Source organism: Silene latifolia, chromosome 9, assembly GCF_048544455.1.
Source record: "Silene latifolia isolate original U9 population chromosome 9, ASM4854445v1, whole genome shotgun sequence".
In the NCBI taxonomy this organism is placed as follows: domain Eukaryota; kingdom Viridiplantae; phylum Streptophyta; class Magnoliopsida; order Caryophyllales; family Caryophyllaceae; genus Silene; species Silene latifolia.
This window is the reverse complement of record NC_133534.1, coordinates 166,075,778-166,087,577: the sequence shown is the minus strand read 5'-3', so window position 1 is coordinate 166,087,577 and position 11,800 is coordinate 166,075,778.

The following is an 11,800-nucleotide window of genomic DNA, read 5'->3' as shown; positions in this document are numbered from 1 at the left end:
TCAAGAACTCACCCTCAGAACGATCAACCTCCCCTCCATGCCAGCCTCGGTCACCTCAGCAACCGCCGGCTCCAGTAAGCGCAGCTGAAGCTCCTCGCCATCCGGCCCCTGAAAGGAGGTCTTCGTCGGGAAAGCTGGGGGCTGGGTCCTCATCAGCAAGTCGACTCCCTACCATTTAGATCCGTATCAAAGATGACAAACCCTCTTATCAAAAGTGGGAATGAAAACAGAAAAATAAAGGAAAGTATACCTCGATCGGGTATCAGGCAAGCCTCGACAACCGGAAGGTGTCGTAGTCAACGTCCCGTAACCACAACTCCTCACCTCCCTGACCGTGAAGGTGCTCCTCAACCTCATCAGGGGTCGACTCCTGAAACAACACCCTAGGCGGGTCGGCCGCCACGACGAAAGTCTCGATGATGCACTGACGAGCTAAACGCTCGCCCAGGTACCAATCCGGCTCGATCGCCGTCTCCAAGTACAAACACAGGGAGCTGCGAGGCCGCAAACGCTCCCTGACGGCAGCCGGTACGCCCGTGTAGTGCTCCCAAGGCCGCCCAACAAACTGCATTCAAGACAAAGCTACTCAGCCAACTGGGGGCTTCATAAGCTACCTAGTCACCCTATCTTTATCTATTTCTATAAAGAAGAGGGGGAAGAAAGCAAGAACTTACATCAGCAATCCAGAGCTTGTTCACGCGACGCCTGCAGTTCTCGTAAGTCGACATAAATGACTTCTTCCGAGCCACCGTCCAACCCCTCACAACAGGGTAAGTCGAGCGAACACTACTTGTAGTCCCCGGACGCAGAGGGGTGAAATAAGCATACAACCAAGCCTGTAATCAAACACAGCAAACACAAATCAGCCAATTTCTCAAAAATTGCCAAAATCAAAATCGAAATCAAACTCAAAAAAAAAAAACTACAAAAATACTTGTACCTCAAAGATGAGGCCGGGACCAACCAAAGCAGGGGCGCTACCGTCCCTCACTGACTCCGGACGCACCGCCGCAAGCAAGTACCAGGTGAAACTCGCCAGAGCCGGCGTAACCTAGTCAAACTGACCCAAAGTGTCAAGGTCATTAAGGAGAGGAAGCACTTTGGTCGACAAGCGCTCACCCTTGTCACCAAAGTACGTGGCACCCATGAAGTACCACAACCACAACCGCGCCTCCTTCTTGTTAGCCTCAACCTCTGCCACTGGACTCTCCAACGGTGCCAGAGTAACAACTGCCACCCTCCCAGAGAAGTAGTCCTTCACGTACGAACTCACAATCAAGTATGGAGTGACATCGGAAGGCTCCAGCAAAGCAGTACCGATCAGACGGGTAACCGCAGGAGAGCACACTCTCTATGGCGTCTCGATAAACTCAACAGGAAACTCGCCGCAGGGAAGGCCGGATACCATGGCGAAGTCCTCTAAAGTCACGCCGACCTCCCCAAACTCCATGTGAAACGACGACGTCGTATCCCAGTACTGATCGAACATTGCGCGGATCAGACACAGGTTCGACCTAATCGAAGACCTGTAAATATCCCGCCAAGCTGCCACCAACGGCCCAAAAGCCGACCTCTCTATCAACGCCCTCGTCCCGACTCAGAGAAAGTCGTAAAAGCCCAGGAAGGTAGTGAAGCCCGAGAAAGTCCTCATGGTGCCGATCTCCTGAAATCAAAAACAAACAACGTCAGAACGCCTATTCAGGCCTGACATTTCAAAACTGACAAAAGTTCAATCGAGGGACACGGCTCACCAAACCCTCGTGAGCACGGTAGGGAAAGTGTCTGTCCAGTCGAAGCAACAACTGGTTGCCGTCAAAACCCTCGGCCCAAGCAGGCGCCACCCGTAACTGCAACCCCCGTGGGGCTGTAGCCCGTCTAGCTCTCAACTCGCGACGTCGGCATAATCCTCGACTGTCTCCGCCCTCCGTCTCTTCTGGCCACGAGACTCAACGTGACGGATAGGGCCCATCTCAATGACCCTGGTGACGTTCTGTAACGTCCGTCTGGCCGCCCGGGGATGACGTTGCCTCGTAGAAACCCTCCTCCCGGAGGTACCAGCCTCAGACCCAGTCTGAGCTCTCCCAGTGACAATAGCCCCAATAATAGGCACCTCACGCTCCTCAACGGCCCGTGTGGCCCCAACAGTCTGCTCAGGAGGTCCCTCCTCCTTGGTAACGTCCTCCACTACCGCGGCGGGTGCACTATCCGGAGTACTAACCGGCCCCGCCCCGAACAACTCCTCAAGAGTCACAGCAAGTGACTCAGCCTGTCCCGAACACTCTCCTGCAAACAAAGAACGTCAGCCGAAATTTCGGTATTACGACTGCATAAAACGGACAAATCCAAAAAAGAATAACAACAACAATCTGTAAAGCAAAACAAGGGTAATCCCGCCCAAAATCCAACCAAACAAAACCATTCAAAAAAAAAAAACAAAAAACGCACAAAAAAATGACTCGCCCCTCTTTTCAAGCAAAAGACGAGTCAAAACCACCACAAAAAAACGGCATTTCAAGACCCATACGAGGTCCACCAAAAAACCAAAAATACATTCCCAATGGAATGGAAAATTTTCTACTGCTCGAAAGGGCAATTCATGCACTCATTTAAGCACAAACAGGTGAAAAATTCAAAACGACCGCAAAAAGGCAAACGTGATTTTATCACGCCGCAAGGTGACCTAAACTACCAATAAGGTCCGTTTCAAAGCAAACTGACTCAATTCAAGCTCAAACAGACGCTTATTTTGTCAGACATAAGACCGTTACAAAGGCAAAAATTCCAATTTTGCCCACAATACCCAACAGAGGTCCATAATGGCAAATATGGTCTTTCCCGGCTACAATGCAACCTAGTGGGACACATTATCCAAGCAAATAAACTTGGCATTGTGAGATGAGACGGTTTCTCACCTCACTCATGTTTTTCGAGCATACGGAGCGGGAACGGGGACCAAAAGGCAAACTAAAAGCGCCCCTATACTCCTAAACAGGTTTCTAACCTAATACAATCGTCAATTTCACTCGAAATGGGCTCAATCAGAAACGCCCAAATCGATTTTCTAGGGTAAAATTTCGCCCTAATTCGATTAAGCTAAAAGGCCAACAGATTTAAATGGATTCGAGAGGAAATGCATACCTTGAGATGACATTATTGTTGATGGCACGAATGGAAGCTAGCAAAAGTCCAACAATGGCGATTTTTTGCGGGTTTTTGTGTCGAAGGTTGAAGATGAATGAGGAATGAAATGCAGCCAAACCTCGCGTCTTTTTACAGAAAAAGGGAAGCCCCTTTGGTTCGCCAGGTGGCTCGCGCCTCAATCAGGCGTCCCTCTTTCGGCGAATTTTGGGCTTTGGCCCAATTTCCACATAACAAACATCAAATTTTCATTTACGATATTAAAGATCGTCATTTTCTCAAAGACAAAAACAAATAGTGAAAATTTAAATTCGCTATTTTCGAAAATTTCAAACAAACGGCGATCAAAACCGCCAATTTCAAAAATAATGGTGAAAATTCAAAATTCACTATTTTCTTCAATTTTCAAAAATAATAGCGAAAATTCAAATTCGCTATTTCTTCCAATTTTCAAACGACGGCAATTAAAACCATCTCTTCCAAAATAATGGTTTGAAATTAAATTCCACTATTTTCACCACACATGTCAACGGCGGCACATAAACCGTCACTTTAATTAATAGTGAAGATTCCAAATTCACTATTTCCATCAAATGTCAACGGCGGCACATAAACCGTCACTTCAAACGTAATAGTGAAGATTTCAAATTCACTATTTCCATCACATGTCAATGGTGGCACATAAACCGTCACTCCAAGCGTGATAGCAAAATTTAAAACTTGCTATTTCCTTCAAAATTCAAACAGACGGCGATCAAAACCGCGATTTAAAAATTCAAAAAAGAACAACGAATGGTGAAGATCCCAAATTCACTATTCCTTCAATTACCAGCAGGGGGCTTTCTCGCAGAACCCGCTCATTTCAAAAACAGTAATAGTGAAAGTTCGACCTCACTATTTCCACGGCGGCATCATGAGTTCGCTATTCTCACGGTCCATTAACCGACCGCCCTATGGCTAGCGAGCCTTACTAAGCACCATGGCTGGCGAGCCTTACTACGCACCATGGCTGGCGAGCCTTACTACGTACCATGGCTGGCGAGTCTTACTACGCGCCATGGCTGGCGATCCTTACTACGCACCATGGCTGGCGAGCCTTACTATGCACCATGACTGGCTAGACATACTACGCACCATGGATGGTGAGCCTTACTACGCCCAATGGATGGCGAGCCTCACTACGCCCCACGGCTGGCGAGCCTTACTACGCCCCATGGCTGGCGAGCCTTACTACGCACCATGGCTGGCGAGCCTTATTACGCCCAATGCCTGGCGAGCCTTACTACGCATCGCGGCTGGCCAGCCCTCCTCATATACGCACCACTTCTGGCGAGCCTTTGTCCGCAAACGTGCAAGGACATATCCGAAGATGCCTCAGGTATGACTCTTTTCTATGGCTGGCGAGCCTTTGTACGTAGTCTAATAGACTTTAAACGACCCACACGGATAGTCGACAGACTCTAAACTATTTGCGACGCCAGGTCCTTTACTCGTACCCTCAAGTCGTCTCGGTGTCGCCCTTCCTGACGGCAGGTCCTTGGCCCGAATCCTTTTGAGCCGCCTCGACGTCGCTTGGGTCTCCAGGTTGTAATCTTCGATTGACCTGAGGGCTCTACTTTGACTTTCGCCCTGTCCAAGCCTCAGTTAAAGTGGGGGCTCTGTAGATACCCAGTATCTGTTGAGATACCAACAAACACCCGATGATTATCGGACTATAACATGTTTGGGAATCGTGGCGTTTGATCGACAGTTTGTGTAAAATTTTACGTCGGAAAACATAAAAAGATTTCGAAACTAAAACATTTCAAAAATACCTGGAGTGGTAAATGCATGACGATGGGGTCGCAATGACACTAACTAGAGTCAAAACCGACACCGGAGCAAAAATCGACTCAAAAATTCAAATCCCCACTTCAACAACGAGTCAAACCGAGTCAACCACCAAAAACAAAACATTTCAAACCTTCTACCTTAAATTTTCCCGGATTCATGAATGGTCAAGTACCAAACATGTGACTACAAAACCTAGGATAGAACAAATCATGATTGCATTTGTGTGAAAGCGACAAAACACCTCGAAGACTTGCGAAGTGGCTCGCGCCTCTTTGAGCAGCCCAGGTGGCCACGTCGCTCAATACTCACACAACCACTCATTTCCCTATAAATACCCCTCAAATACCCCCCATTTGAGACTTACGCGAGCGTCCGCCCCCTCTTTTCTCTCTTAAAATTCTCGACTCGACTTCTTAAGTCACAATCCGACACGTATTTACGACCTACCGATCGTATATACAAGCCTTACACATTGTTTGGTATCGTCATCGTGCATTAAATCACTTGACCGACCACTTCGACCACTACACCGCCACTAATCTTAAAACACTCTTTTTACTTACCAAAACGGTTTTAAACCGAGTTTTTTCCGACCAAACGAGTTGTTACACTTACGTCGGTCACTCGCCATAACCAAACATGTAAGTATGAGGGTGTAAAAATCCTCTTTTTATCATGTTTTCATTTGTTTCATGACTATAACATGCTAAAACGTGCATAACATGAACCAACACATGGGATAAACGAGCCAAAACCGATTTTTGGCCTGAGACAGAAGCCCCTTAGGTTGAAGGCTTGCCCGCGCCTAAATGGGGTGTTCAGGTCAGAGATCAACCGTGTTTGTTTTCGTCTTTCCCCTTTAATCCATTCTCATATTTGTAATTGGTTTTTACCATTTCAAATATTTTCAAACCCTATTTATTTTATTTCATTTATTTTAACCATAAAACATTTTTCACCCATGGTTCCATATACCATGACGGTTAAATCCGTGTTTCGGTGATAATATTTGGTTAATAACATTTAAAAGGTATTTTAAAGCCTTTTATTTCACTTTTGAGAGGTATTTTAAAGCCTTTCATCATTTCTTTACATTTTCGAAACAAACATATTAGTCCCCAACACTAAGTTATCCTTGGTTCTACATACCATGCCGGATTTTAACCCGGGTACGATGATGAGTATCGACTAATTATATTCAAATGAACTTAAAACAATTAGTTTATAATTATTTTGAAAACTCTTCATGTCAAGCTTGTCAAGTCGAACCCGACACCGAATATTATCAAAATAATGATGATTATTCGAGTCTAGTTCTTCAAATCAACACATTTGATATTGTTTCCAAAAGCTCAGAACACGATATATGACCGTAGGCTAACCCGCGCCTCGAGCAGGCCTTTTCTTTCTCATTTTCAAAACCAGGGGAGCCCCCCCTTGTATCGTCGGCTGGCTCGCGCCTCATGTAGCCGTCTGGTACAGTGCCTGTTCCCTTTATAGCATTAGTCTAGGACGATCCCGAATCCGGTTAGCCTGGATATAAGACGGATCAGATGACTATTTGTTTATTCAAAATCACATTTGCAAAATGCCTTACTAAGACAAATGGATCACGTTATGCACCCTAAACCTAATACGGTAAATGGATGTTTAATTTCCGTCTTGCACGCAAATCAATCATTAATCCAACTCGACATCGTATATCTGATACTTTGATTAAATCAACCGACTTAGAAAGCTCTCACATGTTAGGTTTAAATTATTGGATGCGCATTCATGCATTTAAACCGTTTTATCAACTTTTGCATTCAACCAACCAAGATCGATCAGTAGAGGCCGCTACCGCGGGCGGGATTGGATGTTTGATTAAAGGGCTTCCCAATACGTACCTTCACCTCTTACTCAGAAACTTTGGATAGTGGAAGACCTTATCCAGGGCATACGAGAGTCATTCTAGAGACCCTTATCTTTAGTACCTATGTCAAAAGCTTCTTTGTGCTTCGATTTGACCGAGGTATAAAGTGGAATTCGAATGGGTTCCAAGCATCCCACAAATGCTTGGTGGCGACTCCGAACATCTCTAATTATTTCGAGACCCTTATCGAGAAACAACCGACCGATATAAAACGATCCGGTCGAAGGCATTTTTACGCCGCCGAGCGTAGCTTTCAAAAGACCGCTGCATGTCCCCAGATTGGCTTGGCGTGCAGGTGGCCCATGACGACAGACCGGTAGGTGACCCAAATCCACAGACCGAGACGTGTCCCATGTCCATATAAAGGGGTGTGCCGTTTCCGAGTTCTTCGCAGATAATCCCATCAACGACACCAAAGAAATAGACACGTGGTCATTTCTAGACGAGGATATACTACAAGTCAACGTAGATTCCTGGGACTTTATTTTGATGGAGCATCGAATATAAGAGAATTTGGAATAGGAGTATTTCTCATTTCTCCTGAAGGTGAGCATATGCCACTCTCTGTCAAACTCGACTTCGAGGTGACAAATAACACAACAGAATATGAAGCTTGCCTCATTGGGCTACAATCAGCAGTAAGTTAAGGCATCAAAAATCTTCGAGTTCACGGAGACTTATCATTGATCATGAACCAAATTACTGGATCTTGGAAAATTCGAAGTGAAAGTCTAGCACCCTATCAGGCTAGGATAGATCAAGTTGCCCAATTCTTCGATCAGGTCACTTATCTACACCTACCTCATGAAGAAAATCAGTTTGTAGACGCTCTTGCAGAAATCGCATCTCTGATTAATATGCCAGACGACATGGTTGAAATGCCTTTATGCATCGAACGACGATCAGAACCAGCCTATGGACACCAAATTACAGATGAGGAGAAAAACCCAGGGGAACCTTGGTTTCAAGCCATTATAAACTTTAAGCTCAATGGTACATATCCACCAGATATGGATAAGAGAAGACAACGTGCCATAAGCATACTAGCCTCACAAAATCTCTTCATGTAAGGAGATTATAGAAAAGAACACCTCTTTATGTAGTCTTACGTTGCCTTGATGATTCACAGGCACGAAAAGTGATGGAAGAAGTTCATGATGGAAAGTGTGGCCCTCACATGAGTGGACCAATGATGGCAAAGAAAATCACGCGTCTGGGATATTATTGGACCACGATGGAATCCGATTGCATCAAGTATGCCAGACATTGCCATAACTGCCAAATCTTCGAGAATGTGCAACATGTCCCTCCTTCACTACTCTACACCATGACATCTCCTTGGCCATTTTCTGCTTGGGGAATCAACAACAACGGAAAGATTACTCCAGCCGGAAAAGAAGGCCACTGTTTCATCTTGGCAGCCATCGACTATTTTACTAAATGGGTCGAATTGGCATCTTACACTAGTCTCACAGCCAAAAACGTGGCAAAGTTCATACAAACCAATATCATCTGTCGATATGGTTGCCCATACGAGATCATCAGTGACAATGGATCACATTTCCAGGCTGAGACTAGAAATCAGATGAGCTAAAAATCCCGTCCTTACGTATTCTGCTCGGAAGCAAAATTCTAGAAGCTGATTGGAAGAGAGATAGATACGAAGAACTCGTCCTTTTGGATGAACGAAGATTGCACGCATTGCATAACATACAAACATTTCAGGCACGTATCAAACGAGCCTTCAACAAAACGGTTAAGCCCAGAAGCGTCAAAGAAGGAGACTTAGTCCTCAAATCAGTTAGAGCTCTTCTACCTGTCGATCCACGAGGAAAGTTCAATCCCAACTGGGCAGGATCATTCTTAGTCAAGTCCATACTCTCGGGGGGTGCAGTTAGGATCAGAGACCTAGATGGGAATGAATTTGTTAATCCAACTAACCTCGACCAACTGAAACGATATTATGCTTAGAGTAGGACAAGACACGCGCCTCGCGTAACACCCACGTGCCGCTCATGCGACACGAAATAAAAACGGCCCTTGGCCCACTAAAATAAAGCTTATGTCACCTTGCTTTTGCATTTTGACAATTCGTCATCCTCATATCATCAAATAAATTGAGTTGTATTTTAGGAGTAAGTAAAGCACATGCTTATTTTCTAGTTCATTACAAGCTCTTGCTTAGAACATTTATTCTTTTACATTTACTCGAACTACGTGCAAGGGTTTGATTTCATTTTTTTAATGAATACGTAGGCAATCCTTCACAGGAAACAACCCATTATTTTAAAATGTAAATAGAAGGACATTTGCATTTGCATTTGAAATTCGACATGAATAATGAAAATAAAATATAATAGTTTTATAACTAATTAACCTTTTATTCATTTGCCTCATAAGTAATAATAATACGCCACATAATATAAAATGCTAAAAATAAAGGCTAGGCTAGGATTCTAAAAACCCCGCCATTTATTACAAAATAATAATAATAATAATAATAATAATAATAATAATAATAATAATAATAATAATAATAATAATAATAATAATAATAATAATAATAATAATAATAATAATAATAATAATAATAATAATAATAATAATAATAATAATAATAATAATAATAATAATAATAATAATAATAATAATAATAATAATAATAATAATAATAATAATAATAATAATAATAATAATAATAATAATAATAATAATAATAATAATAATAATAATAATAATAATAATAATAATAATAATAATAATAATAAATATTACTACGACTTAGGCTACTCTTCCATCTTCCCAATGCCTTTGTCATTTTTATCATACTTCTTGTCTCGACCACGATCCGGGCGCTCCTGCACTATCTCTGACCTAATCACCAAAGGTCTCTCTCGCGGTTTAGCCTTACCATTTTGATCCACCACCATATATATGGCAAGAGCGGTCTTCTGTTTCTTCGACGGATGAACGACTCGGAAACCGGCCTCTTCCTCCCCTTCAGTCAGATACTTTTGGTTCTCCTTCGCTAGCTCACGAATCTTGTAGTCAACAGGCTCGCGCTTCCTCAATTTCTCGCGGTCCTCGGAAGTAGTAGCCTTCCTCCATTTCAAGTATGAATCTGATACCCATAAGGAACAAACAGGAGACAGTATGAACCACATGTTCCTCTGAGCCCACTTCAGGGCCTACTCTCGACGAATCTCGGTAGTATGTGCCAATGCAGTCTGAGGAACGGTGTCAAGCGTAGAAATCTTCTGCTTAAGGCCCACTTGCCTCATCAATCTCTCCGGGAAGATGCATATTATAAATTCCAAGCCAGGAATGCGAACTGACCGAGTAGGATCTAAAGATGAAACTCCAGTGACTGACCTGAGATGCCACCATGGCACAATCCATCGAATCAAAGAACCACCTTCATTCTTCAACTTGTTCTCCCAATAGTTGCAAATTCGTGTGAAGTCCACCATATAGAGCCTGGTTCTCATCGCAATTGACCGAGCATGATATCCTGGCACGTTAACTGGGGGCTCGATCAACCGCAAGCGCTCCATAAGCCAAACCTACAAGGAAGACGGGAATTAATGACCAACTAAAAAAACGAAAAAATAAAAGAAAAGAAAAAAGAAGAAAAAAACGGTTGGCATTGTACAAGAGAGAGAAAAGAGGTTCTTACCTGCAAAATGATAGGACTTCCCAAATAAGGAAGCTCCCGGTTGGCTTTTCTATTATCCAGCCCCAAAATGATCTCTCCTAAACACAGACACGCTAGGCTCTTGCACAGCTCCATCTGTTCAACCAAGCTCAAGTAACGAGGATTCCCTCTCATTTCCTTATCAACATGCCCTTGGAGGACATTGTAACACCCCCATACTCCAAGTGCCTTACCAGGACCACTCAGGTATGAAGACATTACCATCTCGGTTACCCGAGGCAATGATAATCAAATAAACAATGATGAAACAACGTTTAAATATAAATACTTAGTGAAGAGTACAATTCTCAAAACCAAACCAAAATGCAATACATGTTCTCAAACTGACTGTTCTAACTGAAATGTAAATAACTAATAAGCTACAGCGGAAGAATCCTATCATCATGTCGTGGCCATCCCAACTATCCCAGTACTCATCTCAATACCTGCTCAATATCTGCTCACCATCCCCGAATGGATCACCGCAGGTTTACAAAACAACACCGGGGTCAGTACTAATCACACAATTCAGTATATACCAACAATAAGATAACAGATGACTTAATCGTCACACACACACAACCAACCAATTCCAATCATCTCAATCACCGATTGTCCACTTTGGGACCACCGCCCCGTGGGGGACCGCAGCCGTACCCACCAAATCCCCGCTCCACATAGTGAGCGACAACCTTGTCCATTAATGTGCACATCACTTCTGTGGCGGGTTCCACAGAAGGCGAAACTAGGGCGTGAAGCCACTCCCGCAAGTGACCCCACTCAGCCGAGGCCACGCCTCGCGAACCATAAACAATGATCACAACCACAATCACAATACAATTACTATATCAAACAACCAAACACAACACATCAACCAATATCCCATTATGGGACTAATACTAAGTAGGAAATCCTACCTGCTAAGCACACAATCAGACGGTCTCTACTGCTGAATCAAAAAGCTTCCTCTATGAACCCTTCTCCTATCATACAAAACATAAAGGCTACCAAATCACATACTACACATAAACCCCCAAATCTCTAAATTAGGGTTTAACCAAATTAAAGGAAAGACAACAAAAAGGGTACATAGATCTTACCCTCGACGCAAGGAACTCAACGGTATAATCAACGCTAAGAACTGACCTTCCAAACTCCGGGTATTGCTAATAATGCGATTAGGATGAAGAACTTGCTTGCTTTCTCTCTTAAACAGTAAT